The following is an 18420-nucleotide window of genomic DNA, read 5'->3' as shown; positions in this document are numbered from 1 at the left end:
ATCGGATATCTGATGAAAAAATCCATCAGACCGTTTTCATCAGATGAACTGATCGTGTGTACAGGGCATTACTCTGTATATCAGTCAATGGGGTTGACTTACTAAAGGAAAAGAAAGTGTTCTATGAAAAGTAAACATTCTCTTAGCTTTATAAACACAAATAGTGAAGTCTCTGGCCTCCTTTCATTATCCTGGTGCTCAGGAATTCCCAGTGTTACCACTAAGATTTTCATAGATATATATACTAATAGATAGAAGATTCAGCAGCCGCTTTAAAATATAGATATGTAAAACAACGATAGTAAAATAACAAGTCTATTCAAGTCCTGTGGTTTACTAAAGCAGCGCTAATTATCACTCCACTCAGCGTGACCAATCCTTTCTTATAATAATAGTTCATAAGAAGTGTCAGGCCCCGTACACACGTCCGAGGAACTCGACGGGCAAAACTCATCGTTTTGCTCGTCGAGTTCTGTGTGAAGCCGCCGAGGATCTCGGCGAGCCAACTTTCCTCATTGAACAACGAGGAAATAGAGAACATGTTCTCTATTTGGCTCGACGAGGAACTCGTCGGCTTCCTCGGCCGAAAGTGTACACAAGCCGGGTTTCTCGGCAGAATTCAGCTCCGATTGAGTTTCTGGCTGAATTCTGCCGAGAAACTCGGTCGTGTGTACGGGGCCTAAGAGTGAGGGAATATATCCAGGTGTCCCCAGAAGTGCTTCTATACTATGAGGTGCTCTTCAATCCAAACAGCTTCCACCGTGTGTCACACACCCTTTCGGGTTTGTACTCACCAAAAGGTTGAGTTTAGTAGACACTGACAAGCAGTATATTCACTCCTCCCATATCCGTACAGCACTCGGTCTCCCAGACTGGCTCTCTGGATCTCCTCGGATGTCCCAGGTTTATAGAAGAAAAGAAAACTCACGATAGCGTAATTCCGTTGTCCTATCCCTCGTACTGCTCCCTCCTGCAGACCGGCGATGAATCGCGATACACCCGGAAAATCCGGGCACCCAGCCGCTCCTGCACCCTTGTTTGAACTGGCTAACAGCACAGTATCAGTGAGTTTTCCTTTCTTCTATAAACCTGGGACATCCAAGGAGATCCAGAGAGCCAGTCTGGGAGATCGAGTGCAGTACGGATATGAAAGAGGAGTGAATATACTGCTTGTCAGTGCCTACTAAACTCAACCTTTTGGTGAGTACAAACCCGAAAGGGTGTGTGACACACGGTGGAAGCTGTTTGGATTGAAGAGCACCTCATAGTTTAGAAGCACTTCTGGGAACACCTGGATATATTCCCTCACTCTTACACTTCTTATGAACTATTATTATGAGAAAAGATTGGTCACGCTGAGTGGAGTGATAATTAGCGCTGCTTTAGTAAACCACAGGACTTGAATAGTTATTTTACTATCTTTGTTTTACATTCTCTTAACTTTGGTTACAGGATGGTGCTGAGTTTACTTCAGGCATCCAATCATGTGTAAGCAAAGGTAATTTTTTCATTTTTTTTTCATTTACCTTGTGTAGCAAGGTCCCATGCCATCTCCAGTCTAATGAGAACCTCCAGAGCCAAGAGCTGCTGAGATCCTTCCATATAGAGTGGGTTGTAAGGCATAGTGGATGTAGTGTAAAGTAGATTCATGGGCGCCAGACACTTCTTGAATGCAAAGAGATTTTATTTCTCTTGAACAGAACTTTGGGAGAGAGTGTTAGGGCCAGGACACCCTTAGGCAGTTGCAATGTTAATTTGGCAGACTCCAAGACTTCTACTGGAGGACAGCCATACAGGGAAAGGCATCCAGCAATTCGCCATATCTGCATGTGTAGGAATGCTGTCTCCTATGGCAACAGTTTTTAAGAGTTTCTAACACAAGATGTAACAGTTCTTTCACTTCCACTACAATCACTGATTGTAGTTCCTCAATCCTCAACCCACTGAGCTCCTAGTCTCTCTCACTAGACTAGATGAATTACTGCCACTGAATCCCTTGAGCTCCTTCAATCTTCACTGTAGTATCTTTCTCAACAGTCACCCTCACTTCTCTGCTGGGTCTGCTGGGTTCCTAGCTTGGCACTCCAAATACATCTCAAGCTTCACCCCACTGGCCTACTCAGTCCCTGGCTTGGCACAGAAGGCTGCTCTGCAAGCGTCCACTTCACTGGCTGGGTCTCTGGCTTGACACCCGGTGAAGTTTCCCAATTCTTCACCATCCCCAGTTGGTGAGAATTCTGCTCCGGTACTTCAGTTAATCACTGTGGTCCCTCGTAATAAGGTGGATGGTCAGCTTCCCCTCTACCTCTGACCACAACAGGTTCTCCGGACAACAGAACCGTCACTTTTGGTTGGACTGGAAGCCACAATTCCAACCCTATGCTGCTCTCTTGTTTCTGGATAGGCCTTCAGTCAGCCCGGACAGTACAACACACGTCCACCCAGATAGCCATCCTGGTGGCACAGAACACTGATCACCTGACTCCACACAAATATATAGGTTTTCCCAGCAGGCCAAGGGATTCAAGAAAACGCCTGCCCATTCATTCCTTATCTGTCCTTGCTTTGCCCTTGTCTTATCTAATGCCACCAAGTACCCGGCCACCTAGCGGCAGAAGAGAGATGTGCTCAGGGTGAAATCAATTGATCCATAACAATGAGCCAAGGTAACTACACCTGGCAGGTAATTTTAGGAGCAACCCTGCCTAAACATCAGGGTGCTACACTTGTATGTTCCAAGCAAACATAGCCGGGCTTTATCAATTAAAGTAGACCTAAGCATCACTTTAATCTCCCTCATTTCCTCCACAATGAACTACTGGAAAAAAGAAAAACATTTTTTTACTTTTGTTATTGTTTTTTTACTCCAGCCCTGACTCTGGGGCCATTCTCGCCTAGGTGAAATAATGTATGTATTCCTGCTCCCTCAGCTCCCTGGGATACCATGCCATATATGCTAGGCTAGGAGACTACAGAAGCAGGGACACACAGTAGCCAGTGGGCCTGCTACTTGAACCTGAAAGAGTCAACTGGACTCCTGATGACATCACATATAAAGATAGCAGTGCAGGACCTGGGTTGTTGCAACCGAGCAACAGATCCTAGCAGGACAATGCCAATACAGTGAACAAGTGAATATCCGAATCCAGGAACCAGCAGAACAGGTAAGGAGAATATAAAAAAAGGCAAGGGTCAGTGATGTTCACGTTTACCCTCTTGTGGACCGTCCACCCGCAATTTACTGCGGATGGGCATACTGGTATGTCTCTGCCTGTTTCTGAGTTCAGGGTACGTGCTTGGCTGCCCTTCCCTGTTAACACCCACTGTGTACAATTAGTCTTTACAGTCTGTCAACATGTCCCGGTCCATGATTTATGGCTAGGACCTGCTGATTGGCAGGGATAAGAAACAAAGAGATCATTAGTGAAAACCCACATTACACATTGTTAGACACACATTTAACCCCTTGATTATACTATATGTTAACCCCTTTCCAGCCGGTGTCATTAGTACAGTGACAGTGTATAGTATTAGCTCTGATCACTGTATTAGTGTCGCTGGTGATGTCAGTGGCAGTTATTCAGTTCCCATTCAGTGTCAGTTAATGTCAGATTGGCCACCGCACTATCACAGTCCCAATATAAGTCGCTAATCACTGCCATTCGTAATATTTATAAAAAACAAATAACAATTCCAGTATATATACCACAGTTTGTAGACACTATAACCTTCACGCAGTCAATATACACTTATAGTGATTTTTTTTACTTAAGACATTAAGCAAAATTAATTTCAGCCTAAATTTATGAAGAATTCGATTTTTTTTATTGGATATGTTTTATATCAGCAACTTAAAAATATATATTTTTTCCCACATTTTTGATCCTTTTTCATTTATATAATAAAAAATTTAAAACCCAGTGGTGATCAAATACCAATAAAAGAAAGAACTATATATACTGATTTATACTGATATAAATTGTGTTTGGGTACAGCATTGCATGACCACTCAATTACCAGTTAAAGTAGTGCAGTGCTAAATAGCAAAATATGGCCCGCGAATGCAAGGGGTAAAGCCTTCAGGAGCTGAGGTGGTTAAGTAAATGAACCTTGAAGTGGATGTAAACCAGGGCTCAAGTCCTGCGGGAACGCGTGGGAACGGAGTTCCTGCACTTTTTTCCCAGCAGGAACGCAGGTCCCTTTGCAGGACTAGAGCAGCCGAGCCGCCCGAGCCAATCCTTCACTAAGCGGCGATGCCCAGCTCGATTCACTGTCAGGGGCTTAACTTAAATTTAAAATTCTTTCTAAATCCCGCGATAACTCGCGGCAGACATCCGCAATGTCTCCTGGGAACAATGACAAAAGCTCCCAGGAGACATTGCGGCATCGAGTAAGTGATGGTATACCCGCACACTACCCGATGAATCCATATACAGGAAGCGGCCAGTAACATAAAGGATTACTAAGGTACAGTGGATCGAAAAAAAAAAATGCAGATGAGTAATTATGCATATGAGCGTATCATTTTTTTTTTTTTTGGTGGGGAAGTGGATCTTGGGTGGGAGTTCCCACACTTTTTTCCCCAGGACTTGACCCCTGATGTAAACCTGTAAAGATTTTTTTTTAATGAAGACTTTTACCTAGTACAGTAGAGGATGTCAAGTCATCGGTGCCCTCTTTATTTCATGAACTTCATAAGCAGAGAGTGTGTTACGATTCCAGCTTCACATTCCTCCTCCTTTGTTCTCCAGTTCCCAGGATTGGCTGCTCCACACCGCAGCATGATTGGGCATGCTGAAGTCATGTGGTGCCTTTCCTGAGTTTTGACTGGTTACTCAAAACTCAGAAATAGGACAGTGTAGAGGTGGGCGTCTTGTGACATCAAGTTTTGCGGGGCTCCTACTGATGAAGTGACATTTGCAAGGTAGGGATACATGCAGGAAGCTTGCATTATTACTTTCTCATTAGTTTATACTGGGTGAGTGGTGGGTTTACATCCACTTTAATGTAAAATAAACATTAATTTTCAAACCAAATTCACTGCATTCTTTTAGTATATCAATCCTACTTGGTCAACAGCTGATATATTTTTTATATTGCAAAACCTTTTGCAATTTTTAATTTATATTCCCCCATTCGTTGTATTCCAAACAACCTTTCAACCAATGTTGAAAGTTTTCAAAATGAGACACTGGGAGATTATTTGAGAAAAATAAGGTCCTGAGCCTGTCAATCAGTGTTAATTTGGGGAAAGATATCTACTATATAGATCAATAATTGATCAATAATTGAAGCACTAATACTATCCAGGAAACGCTGCAATTGTTCAAAGAGAGAAAGAAAGAGAAATAAAGAGAGGCAGAGAGAGTATATACCTGCATGCAAGGGGAGAAATAAATAATTGAAGTTTTAAAGCTACCTAGGAAACCAGTGCTGGGACAAGGCCATTTGGTGCCCAGGGCGAAGATGGCAAACTGCGCCCCCCTCCCCGGTTTGGGGAAATTCGCTAGACGTGAAGAGAGATTTCTGCAGCAAGACACCAAAAACAAAAAAATACTTTTTTTAATTCCTCCCTATTCTATGTAAAATCTAAGAAAAAATATTGCAATTATATACTGTACATTTTAATTGAAGTACAGTATCTTGTATATATCTGAGAACCTGCGTCTTACCTTTGATTAGTTTTCTTTTGTTAGTCTAGGGGTTTATTTTAAATTTGGCTGAAATAAAAACGTTTTAAAAACTGTGAGGTGACATTGTTGGATCATATCCAACATCCTGTTAATTTATCAGTAACGTAAAAACATATTTTGTATCTGTTTTCTCTTAATACAGTGGTCATTAACCTCGCCTCAGCAGCCTCCTCCCCTCCCCAATCCAGCCATTTATTAATCTGCTCACTTTACACAAGTTCAGTGACTTCAGTCCGTACTCAGCACACTCACTGTCTGCTAGCTTCCAGCTAGAGCCAGGCTTCTCGAGTCCTCAGCTCCTCTAGCTCACAGCGCCGACACAGCTCCCTGCGCTCCTCGGAGTCCTCCCACCTCGCCTCCGGCCGTGAGTGACGTCACGCCGCTGGCAGGAACTACGAGACTCCTCCGTAGGGGGAGCAGGACTAAACAGTGAAGGGCAGAGAGGGGGGTGACGGATGCAGGAGCGCACTCGTGACTCGGCACACACAATTTGTACAGTGCCGCTGCCCGCTGGCTATGACACATAGGTGTACACACTAGAAGCTGTGGCAGAACATCACCTGCGCCCCCCTCCTATAGCAAATGGTAGCGCCCAGGGCACTCGCCCGTCCCGCCCACCCCTTGTACCGGCCCTGTAGGAAACACTTCAACTGTTTGAAATGGATAAAGACAGAAAGATAGGGAGAGTACGTATTTGTATGCAAAGGAAGTTTAAGACCAGATTTAGATTTGTGCATTGTTGTAGTGAGTGTTATATCCTGTGTGTTCCCGCAATGCACAAAATCCTGCATTTCTTTTGCAGGTGTGCGGTGGTGCAGTTAATTGTTAAAGCACCCCAATGCACCTTGCAAATGCCCTTTTTTTGCATTTGCCAACATTTTTTATGGCTCGAGCTGCCCATTGAAATGATTGGGCTGCCCCAAACATGATACACGAAAATGCACAGAATAACTGAACATCATTGCATGTACATAGGCCCCTTTCACACATGCGGATCGTTTGTCAGCAAGGGCGTCTGCTCCATAGGGCAAGGGGGGGCAATTAACCCCCCTGGAAAAATCGAGAAGGGCCAGATGTCACACAGGCACAACGAGCAGAGTGAAGCCGCCTCCTCCACCTGCTGTGCCGTGCTGATGGCTAATCTCAGGTACTGAATGAGATGGAGGGAGGGGGGTCCGTCTGTGCGCAAGGGGGGGGGTTTGTGCTGAATGGGGGGTCCATCTGTGCTGAAGGGGGGGTCGGTACTGAAGAGGGGTATGTGCTGAAGGGGGGGTCCATCTGTGCTTAATGGGGGGGTCTGTGCTTAAAGGGGGTCCATCTGGTGCTGAAGGGGGGTCTGTGCTGAAAGAGGGGTCTGTGTGGAATGGGTGTGGGGTCTGTGCTGAATTAAGGGGTCTGTGCAGAATGGGGGGGTCTGTGCTGAAGGGGAAGTCCATCTGTGCTGAATGGACAGGTCTGTGCTGAAGGGGGGGGTCCATCTGTTCTGAAGAGGGGTCTGTACATTCTCTAGGCTATATTTATACGGGCATGGAGTGAAGCTGAATTATCTCAAGAGCTATTTCACACTGCCGCGTTATCGGTAAAGCGGCGCTAAAATGCATCCCTTTACCATCGTTTTAGCTGCGCTATTTGGCCGCTAGCGGGGCGCTTTTAACTCCCACTAGCGTTTGAAGAAAGGGTTAACCACTTCCCGCCCGGCCTATGGCCGATTTACGTCCGGGAAGTGGTTATGAAATCCTGACAGGACGTTCTAGAACGTCCTGCAGGATTTCATGCCGCGCGCGCCCGTGGGGGCGCGCATCGCGGCGATCGGTGATGCGGGGTGTCAGTCTGACACCCTGCATCTCTGATCTCGGTAAAGAGCCTCCGGCGGAGACTCTTTACCACGTGATCAGCCGTGTCCAACCACGGCTGATCACGATGTAAACAGGAAGAGCCGTCGATGGCTCTTCCTCACTCGCGTCTGACAGACGCGAGTAGAGGATAGCCGATCGGCGGCTCTCCTGACAGGGGGGGTTAGCGCTGATTGTTTATCAGCGCAGCCCCCCCTCGGATCGCCACACTGGACCACCAGGGATGCCCACCCTGGAGCACCAGGGTGGGCAAAAAAAAAAAAAAAAATGACAGAAAAAAAAAAAAAAAAAAAGTCTAAAAAATAAATAAAAAAAAAGCATAAAGAAAAAAAAAAAGATGCCAGTCAGTGCCCACAAATGGGCACTGACTGGCAACCTGGCAAAAATCAGTGCTGCCACCCCAGTGTCCATCAGCGCCACCCCAGTGTCCATCAGCGCCACCCCAGTGTCCATCAGTGCCACCCCACAGTGCCCATCCATGCCCAGTGCCCACCTATCAGTGCCCATCTGTGCCACCCATAAGTATCCATCAGTGCCGCCCATGAGTGCCCATCTGTGCCGCCTATGAGTGCCCATCTGTGCCGCCCATGAGTGCCCATCAGTGCCGCCTATGTGTGCCCATCAGTGCCGCCTATGTGTGCCCATCAGTGCCGCCTATGTGTGCCCATCAGTGCCGCCTATGTGTGCCCATCAGTGCCGCCTATGTGTGCCCATCAGTGCCGCCTATGTGTGCCCATCAGTGTCACATACCAGCGCCGCCAATCAGTGCCACCTCATCTGTGCCCGTCAGTACTACCTCATCGATGTCCATCAGTGCCATCTCATCGGTCAACATTAGTGCCGCCATATCAGTGCCCGTAATTGAAAGAGAAAACTTATTTACAAAAAAATTAACAGGAAAAAATAAAAACGTAATTTTTTTTCCAAATTTTCAGCCTTTTTTTAGTTGTTGCGCAAAAAAAAAAAATCGCAGAGGTGATCGAATACCACCAAAAGAAAGTTCTATTTGTGGGGAAAAAAGGACGCCAATTTTGTTTGGGTACAGTGTAGCATGACCGCGCAATTGCCATTCAAAGTGCGACAGTGCTGAAAGCTGAAAATTGGCTTGGGCGGGAAGCTGCGTAAGTACCTGGTATGGAAGTGGTTAAATGCGACTGCGTATCGCCGCTGCCGAAGCCCCCCCCCCCCTGAAAAAATTTCAGCGGACACCCATGTTTGTCAGTTTTTCATCCATTCGTTGATGGATGAAAAACTGACATCAATGCATCTCTATGCAGAAATGGGTCTAAATGGATCATCCATTTACTTCAGTTTACAAACAACATGCATTTTTTTAAAAGGATCAAAGCCCTATTTTTCTTCCATTTAAAAACGGATAAGACAAAATTATGTAAATGGTCAAACAAACAGATGGTGGTCTCTAGCTGGAAAATGTAAAAAAAAAATGATGAAATGACAAATGAAAAACTGTCTTTGACAAAATGTGACTGAACTGATGAAACAAATGGTCCGCATGTTTGAAAGGGACCTTACATTTTAAAAATTTATGAAAATAAATAAGACTAGGAAATATCCTCTCATTGAAAATTAATAGACATTAGGAACCCTTTTAAAAGTATTAGGGGGCAGATCCACAAAGCGGCGTACTTTCAAATTTCCCTCGTCGTATCTTTGTTTTGTATCCTCAAAACAAGATACGACGGCATCTGGGTTAGATCCGACAGGCGTACGTCTTCATACGCCTTCGGATCTAAGATGCAATTCTTCGGGGTCCGCTGGGTGGCGTTCCCATCGTAATCCGCGTCGAGTATGCAAATTAGCTATTTCCGACGATCCACGAAAGTACGAGCGGCCGTCGCATTCTTTTACGTCGTCTCTAGTCGGCTTTTTCCGGCGTATAGTTAAAGCTGCTGTTTGGTGGCGTACTCAATGTTAAGTATGGCCGTCGTTCCCGCGTATAATTAAAAAAAAAAATTTCGTTTGCGTACGTCGTTCGTGAATCGGGCTGGACGTAATTTATGTCCACGTGAAAACAATGACGTCCTTGGGACGTCATTTAGCGCAATGCACGGCGGGAAATTTAGGGACGGTGCATGCGCAGTTCATTCGGTGCGGGGACGGGCTTCATTTAAATGAAACACGCCCCCCTATTCGCCGATTTGAATTAGGCGCCGTTACACCGCGAGAGATACACTACGCCGCCGTAACTTACGGCGCAAATTCTTTCAGGATTCAAACCAACAAAAGTAAGTTACGGCGGCGTAGCGTATCTCAGATACGCTGCGCCGGGGCAGATCTTTGTGGATCTGCCCCTAGGAATCTGGAGCAGTTGTGCATGGCAACCAATGACCTTCTACCTTGTGTGAAAGATATAAGCTGATTGGCCACCATGTACAGCAGAGCCTGATTCTGACTGCTCAAGTTTTGATAAATTCCTACCATTAGAATTTCTTTTGTCTTATTGTGTTTGGGACATAATAAATAACAATGCAGTATGATATTTTGGAAACATTGCATATGAAGATTACTTAGGCTTCTGTCTAGACAGCAGGTGGATTCCCTTTAATGTTTTCATCTGCCTTCTCACTACTTCTGTAATAACATTTACAAAGCTCAAAAACTCAAGCTGAAAAAGGAACACGGTTTGCAGCAGGTTTTAAGGAGTGAATATGTCATGCATTATACATACAACATATGTTTTTATAAACTGTCAATTTTATTTACAACTAGTGTTGGGCTAACAGTTCAGCCCAACGTCACAAGTGGGGGCGGTGTCACCAGGTGACATCACCAGGTGACCTGTCCTTACCAATATAAGAAGTGTGAAACAGCGGAAAAGACATTTGGTGGTCGACCGTTAATGAAGGCATTTTTTAAAATCGTTTTTTGGTGCAGCGGGCAGCGCAATTGATGAAGAATTTTTCATCGGGGGACAATGTTTTTTTTTTCATAAAGGAGTTGTCAAAAACTGTAAAAAACTGTCTCTGTGTTTTTATTACGTTTTGACACTTTTTTGTGCATGGGTAGGGGGTACATAGTACCCCATAGTTATTCACATGGGGGGGGGGGGTCTGGGGGCCTCCTTGTTAAAGCGGGCTTCCAGATTCTGATAAGTCCATGCCCACAGACCCCCACAACCACAGCTCAGAGTTGTGGGGAAGAGACCCTTGTCCCCATTGACATGGGGTAAAGGTGCTTTGGGGTGGGGGGGCAGCGTTTCCTGGATAGTATTAGTGCCCTCTGCCCCCTGCCCTAAAGAACCCCCCATGTTAAGGGCTTGAGGCCTGGTATGGTTCAGTAGAGGGAGGGGGCGCTTGCTCATCCCCTCTTTCCTGACCTGCCAGGCTGTGTGCTCAGTTAAGGGTTTGGTATGGATTTGGGGGGAAACCCTACACCATTTGCTGCAGATTCCTACCTTTTGTTATTCTGAAGAAATCCAGGTGTGTTTGTCTGTGCCTCTGTTCTGAGTAGGTCTAATGGGAGTGGTTTCATAATTATCTGTCAGGTATGGAGCTACAGGACACCAATGAGTGAAGCTGATGGGCCTGCACCCCATTAGACCTACTGCAGTGTAGTTGAACATCATAGGAAATGTAGTTCCGAAACATCTGGGGTGCCAAGGTTCCCCATCACAGCAATAGGGCATTTTTTCATGAAGAAAAGTGCTTATTTTAGCCAGTTATATGTTTGTGGGCACCTTTCCTTTTTTTTTCTTTGTACATTAATGCTTCTTTATCTAGTGGCTACTCCTACTCAAATGGTATGACCTGTGGCTCCTGACAACCACTAGTGAGCACTCCCTGTTATGGTAATCCACAACATTATCACAGCTCTTTTTTAAACTCACTTTAGGAACCAGATTCTGTAAGGCAACTAGCATTTTAGAAGGAGCTCAGCAATGTCAACATCTTTATTTCTCTGAGTATAGGTTTAATTTAATGTAAGACCAGTGTTGCCAACCTACCAGAATGAAATTTACTGACAAGACAGGCAAAACTAGCACAGCCACAATTTTACCAGCATTTCCAAAAGTTACAAAATGACAGTGAAAATTTCAGTACTTAGGCCATAAACAAGTACTGTATGCAATTAACAATGTGATACAAGAAAAATATTCTTATTTTATTTTCAATATAGTATGTAGCTCAGGTACAGGACTCAGAAGGGCAAGAAATTAGAATGGTCTGGCACACATACATGAAATTAACTCTGAGGCCGGGTACACACGGACAAACATGTATGGTGAAAGCGGTCCGTCGGACCGTTTTCACCATACATGTCTGCCAGAGGGCTTCTGTACGATGGTTGTACACACCATCGTACAGAAGTCCGCGCGTAAACAATACGCGGGGCGTGTCCGCGGTGTCGCCGCGTCGATGACGCGGTGTCGCCGCGACAATGACGCGGCGACGTGCGCGGCCCGCCTTTAAAATGCTTCCACGCATGCGTCGAAGTCATTCGACGCATGCGAGGGACGGCGGGCGCCTGGACATGTACGGTAGGTCTGTACTGACGACCGTACATGTCCGAGCGGGCTGAATTCCAGCGGGCTGTTTTAAAACAAGTCCAGGAATATTTGTCTGCTGGGAAAAGGCCCGGCGGGCAAATGTTTGCTGGAATTCGGCCCGCTCGCGCCCACACACGACCAAACATGTCTGCTGAAACTGGCCTGCGGGCCAGTTTCAGCAGACATGTTTGCTCGTGAGTATGGGGCCTGACAGTGACAACAGTCTGCAGCAGCACATATGATGGTGACACCTCATCGACATGAAACGTCCCCTCCTGAGTCACATTGACAGTCTCTCTCCATGCCAGGCGATGCCTTCAGTCCACTCCAGTCCAAACATCACCGACAGTCCCACTTCCGACTTGCCTTGCCCCTATCCCGCATACACTCACACTCAGCTCTGGTCGCTTCACTCTGCTCCCTTGCACCATGGCATCACACAACACGCTCAGGCCCCCCCCCCCCATTGGTGCCGCCCAAACACTCTGTAGCAGGTGTCACATATTTTACTGGCAACCTTTTCCTCTCACTGGCTTCTACTGACAGGAGAAAGCTGCATGTGCACTGTGGAGGACTTCCAAACCAGATACAGATAAGTATTATCTTATAAGACTTATAAGACCAAAACTCCACCATATTGCATACTATACTAATGTATCAAATGTCTTTTATTGACAGATTATCCTTTGGAAGGCTTGAGGATGAAAAATAGAAATGATTGCTAACCACTGCACTATCAGGCTTTGGACAGTCATGTCTGTGTGAGGAAAAGTGAATATTAATAAAATCAAAATATATAGTTGAGCCTATAGTCTCATCTGTTTTCCAAATGTTTTTAGAGTGGCAAGGTGGCTAACATCTGCACATGTGTTTAATTGCAGTTTATGATATCCAGCCTGTGTGCCTAATTTGTAGATTAACAGCTGTGTTTCATTAAAGCCCCATATACACTTTATCTTGCAGAGTTTCTAGCTAGGCAGCCAGGTGTCTGCAAATACTGTACCAGTGTGTGAGGGCAGCATCTGTTCTCCGGAGTCCTGACAAAGAAATCATGCATGTTCATCAATCATTATTGTGCCTAGTATAGTCAGCACATTTGTTCTGGGACTTTATTTTCAGTATCATGCAAAAATTGCTTACAATCAAACCACTCATGCAATGCCATGTGTTTTCCTATGCAAAAAATAAATACAAATACAAATAAATTAAGGGTTACAACATTTGGCAAAAATATATTAACGGTTCTTGTTATGTGGAAAAGAGAGATGTTATTGGAAAAAAGTTAAGTCAATTAATTTTGCTCTGCCCATGGCAGAGGTTAGACTGCTGACATCATCATGCTCGCTGATGCAATAGAGCGGACTTTATGATGCTTGATCTTGTTGCTTTATGAGTACCCTCTGTAAATCTAGCTGTTTTTATAATATTGCACTGTCCAGTCTGCTTTGTCTCCTTATGTCGCCTGCTGCTTTTATATACTACTGACGTTATTGCAGTTTATGCTGAGATCTGTATAAAGCTGGCTAGTTGCATTCTTACGAAGTATTAAGTATGCATATGCGCTTATGACCTCACCTGATAGAAGGTCATGTATTTCTGATAAAAGTATTTTTTTTCCCAGTGGTATTGCACCTGAGTTGGCACGTGTCGGGCACAAACAGTTTTTTCACTGGTTTTTGGACTTTTTTCACATAATAATAAATTCTGTTCACTGTTTTGGATTTTATGTTTATTAAGATGTTGTTTTTAAAAGCACATTTATTAATGTAAAAAGTGGAGCAGATGTTTTGAGATTTTTTTTTAACCAGACTAACTAGAGTATGTAACTATGTAAAAAAAGAAAAGCAGCCAAAACCTTATTGGTACTTGATGATTTTGGAGTAAATAAAGTGCGCTTCTAAAAAAAAACAATTGCACAGGAAGATGATAAGTAGCGTACCACCCTGATCCAAAGGTTCTATGATGAGATCTACTTGGCTGAGATTGGCCAGCTGCAATGGCTCTATTTTTATATATTTATTTATTTTGTTTTTGTTTTAATGTATTATTTAGTATGTTTGGCATCGTGGGTTGTTGTATACAGTACCGTAATAGGGTTTCTCGAGTTGAGATCCTGCAAGTAAAAGCACCTACAGTTGCTAAAGCTCCGTACACACGATCAGAATTTCCGATGGAAAAAGTCAGACAGACTTTTTCTATTGGAAATTCCGACCATGTGTATGCCCCATCGGAGTAATTCCATCGGAAATTCCGATGAATTACATCAGAGTTTACATAGAGAACATGTTCTCTTTTCCTCCGATGGAATTCCGTCGGAATTCCGATCTGAATTTGGTCGAATTACATCAGAGTTTACATAGAGAACAAGTTCTCTTTTCCTCCGATGGAATTCCGTAGGAATTCCGATGTGAATTTGGTCGGACAAAGGTCCGATCGTGTGTACAGGGCATTACAGTGCTAAGCTGCTGCCTCAGAATTAGCAGTAGTATTGTCAATCTACCAGATGCCCTCCTTCAATTGCCTGTTAGACTGTCTATTAGGCCTGTCAGATAGGTAGCCCAATGGCCAACTGAAATTTCTCACATGGCAGGCCGACAACACTGCTGCTGCTATATACAGTGAGATATGATGCAAAAGAAACTGAAAAATAGATTATGGGCTAACATACACTTTAAGCTGAATTAGGATGGATGTAAATTGCAAGTACGTTATAAGCACATTAATTGGTTACATTTGATAATATGAAACCTCAATGTTTTTATTATATTTAAAGTTGGTTAGTTTTAATGACAAATCAATTGCATATCCAGTGTATCATATGGTGTTTCAAAAATTATTATATATGCTTTATTTTATAAATTCATTTGACTCACATAATAGAATTATGTAATTTAGCGTACTGTATCAAAACAGAATGGAATGTTCACAATGGCAGATGGGACACTTTCACTATGAAAAGAATATAACTCCAGGGAATGTGGAGTATATAAATGCCCAGTTAACACTTAACTTGCAAACAAAGCTGAACAGCTATTTGCTAACAACCGACTGTTTTAAAAAAAAAGTAACTATATAATTGTTTTAGGCTATTCAAAGAGGAATGAAATTGTTACACAAGATTTTAACGAAGGTTTAAGGAAAACTCTTTATAGAGATTGTTGTAAGTGAACAATTGATGAAACATATTTTGCATTTGTTTTTATAAGACATTTTTTTTTATTAAATGGTTGTTGTTTCTGATCATTTCAACATCACATATCTATTACATTAAAAATGACCTACGATCTAAATGATTGTCTGTACTAATAAAGTTTATCTAAAATTACTCTTTGATTGTTAGCTACCATTTCTATGAGATCAAATCACAATCAGAATCACAAACTACATTTACATGTCAGCTAGGTAAGCTTCAAATAACTGTAAGGCAAAATTAGAGACTGATCCTGTTGAAATTTAGTCAATACAAAAATAATATGTTATATAGTGAACGTAAAGCAATATTAAACACAAAAACAAAGGCCCGGATTCACAAAACACTTACGCCGACGTATCTCGAGATACGCCGCGTAAGTGTAAGTATGCGCCGTCGTATCTGTGCACCGTGCCCACAAAACTAGATACGCCTGAAAATAGGCTTCATCCGACCAACGTAACTTTCCTACGCCGGCGTATCGTTGGCGCATATTTACGCTGGCCGCAAGTGGTACTCCCATTGATTTCCTATTCACCTATGCAAATGAGGGAGATACGCTGATTCACGAACGTACTTGCGCCCGGTGCATAATATGCGCGCTTTGCGTAAGTCCTACGTCCGGCGTAAAGTTATTCCCCATATAGGAGGCGCAAGTCATGCAAAGGTATGGACCAGGGAACACAGCCGTCGTATTTTACGTCGTTTACGTAGTACGTGAATAGGGCTAGGCGTAGGTTACGTTCACGTCATAGGCAGTGATTCTACGTATCTTAGGCAGTTGTTTCGACGTGATTCTGAGCATGCGCACTAGGATGCATCCAAGGAACGGCGTATGCGCCGTACGTTATTCGTAACTTTATGACGCTCAGTCCTTCATTTACATGGGGTCACGCCTCATTAGCATGGCTCACGCCCACTTCCAGCTACGCTGGCTTACGCTGAGGAAACCCAGCGTATCTTTAACATTGACTGGGGGCGAGTGCTTTGTGAATACTGTGCGCTCGATACGCTACGCCGGCATAAATATGCGCCAATGTATGTGAATCCGGGCCAAAATGTATATATTGCAGATTACCAATACTTACATGTGGTGGCTGCATTTGGTTGTAATCTTAATTTTTTTTGTCTTTATTTTCACCTGGGGATCTAGCCAGTAATACATTTCCTGTCTTATGTCGCGTACACACGATCGGAAATTCCGACAAGAAAGGTCCGACGTGAGCTTTTGGTCGGAAATTCCGGCCGTATGCATGCTCCATCGGACTTTTGCTGTCGGAATTTTTACCAACAAAAGATTGAGAGCAGGTTCTCTAGTTTTCCTACGGAATTAGTTCCTATCGGAAAATCCACTCATCTGTATGCAATGCCAACACGCAAAAAAACATGCATGCTCAGAATCAAGCAGAAGAGCCAAACTGCCTATTGAACTTCATTGATCTCGGCTCGTCGTTAGTGTTGTACGTCACCGCGTTCTTGACGGTCGAAATTTCCGACAAGATTTGTGTGACCTTGTGTATGCAACACAAGTTTGAGCCAACATTCCGTCAGAAAAAATTCCATGGTTCTTGCCGGAATTTCCGATCGTGTGTACGCGACATTGGGCTGGGTTCACACACTGATGACAGATCACAGCAGGGGTCCGGTTCGTCCCTGTTCTCTGTTTTAGGGATTAAGCAGGGCCAAATTTTTGCCTGAAATTAGACCTGGAATGGAGCCAAAGCTTGCACAGGACTCCTGTGCAAGCCGCTCTGCAGCCGCCACGGAGATATGTGAACTGGCTCCATAGAGAGCCGGTCACAGTCACCTGTAATGCAAATTGGATATGGGGAAACCTGCATCCAATTCGCATTAGTGTGAACCCAGCCTTAGTGTATCCAAAGTCTGGATGGAGGAGCAACAAAGACACTTTTGGACAACAGCATTGTCACTCTGGGTCAAGTGGCAGTGTTAGATGCACTAGCAGATTTAGATTTAGACTTGATTAACAAATTAAAGCTGGACTCCATGGTTTCCTTCAGCCCTCTAACTGCCTCTTGTGGTAGAAGGCCTGGACTTTAAAGGAAGATGATAAATAACAGGCTCACTGACTGGATCAAAAGGTTGGATCATAAGGCTGGATCATAAGGGGAAATACAGTAAAAGGCTAAAACAAAGAAAAATGTATGTGGCTACTGCATCCAAGAATTGGTAGGCTGGAATATAATACATCTTTGTTTTTTGGGGTTTAATATAACTTTAAATACATTGCATATTTATACCCATGCTGTAGGACACATAGTAGATGCATATATCTACAAACATGTGTGAAATTAGATAGAAAATAATGTTGTAGATTTTGTCCCGAAAGCTTGCATCTTTAACGTTGATTCAGAACAGGTTATACTAAGTTAGTAGAGTAGAGGGTGATATTTTCCAAGTCTGCTGCACAGCAAATTAAGATTTACACCTAGAGTAATTCCCCCTGGAGGTAGACCAATGGTGCTCTAAAGCTCAAAGTGTCTTCCTGGCACTTCAAACAGCATGAGAGTTATATAGTGAAGAGCTGACATGTTTTCCCAATGACCATCAGTACCTTCCTGCAGCCAGGTACCCGTAGACTAGGCTTGCTTGGCTTGGGTACCCGTAGACTTGGCTTGTTAAAAGGATAACTTTGTGAAATAAAATGAAATTTTATTTACTTTCTTATAGGTTATCTTGCATTACCACCCTCGCTTAACCCTAACCAGCTGGCATTTGAAGTGCAAACAAATCACCAAACAAAATGTGTACGTATAAAATATGCTGCAATAAATAAAAATAAATTAATCCTATCTAGTGTATCAAATCATATAATATATACCCATACACCCACTGTACATACATAATACATTATGAAAAGCAAGGAACAGGGAAAACTGCCCAGCAGCGCATATCCCTGGATAGATTCTTATAAAGCCCTCTGCAAAGCCTGTAAAAAATGTATTGTATAAAGCAGGGGTCTCAAAACTTTCTAAACAAAGGGCCCGTTTACTGTCCTTCAGGCATTAGGGGGGCTGGTCGTGGCCATTGGAAGTGGAAAAGGTCCTATAGTCAATGAGAAAAAAGCAATGCCCCATCTTTGGTGTCAGTGGGAGGAATTGTACCCCATCATTTATGTTATTCTGAGAAATGATGTCCCATCATTGGAATGATTGT

Source organism: Rana temporaria, chromosome 2 (assembly GCF_905171775.1).
Source record: "Rana temporaria chromosome 2, aRanTem1.1, whole genome shotgun sequence".
Lineage (NCBI taxonomy): Eukaryota > Metazoa > Chordata > Amphibia > Anura > Ranidae > Rana > Rana temporaria.
The sequence above is the reverse complement of the archived record's forward strand: the minus strand, read 5'-3'. Positions refer to the sequence as shown.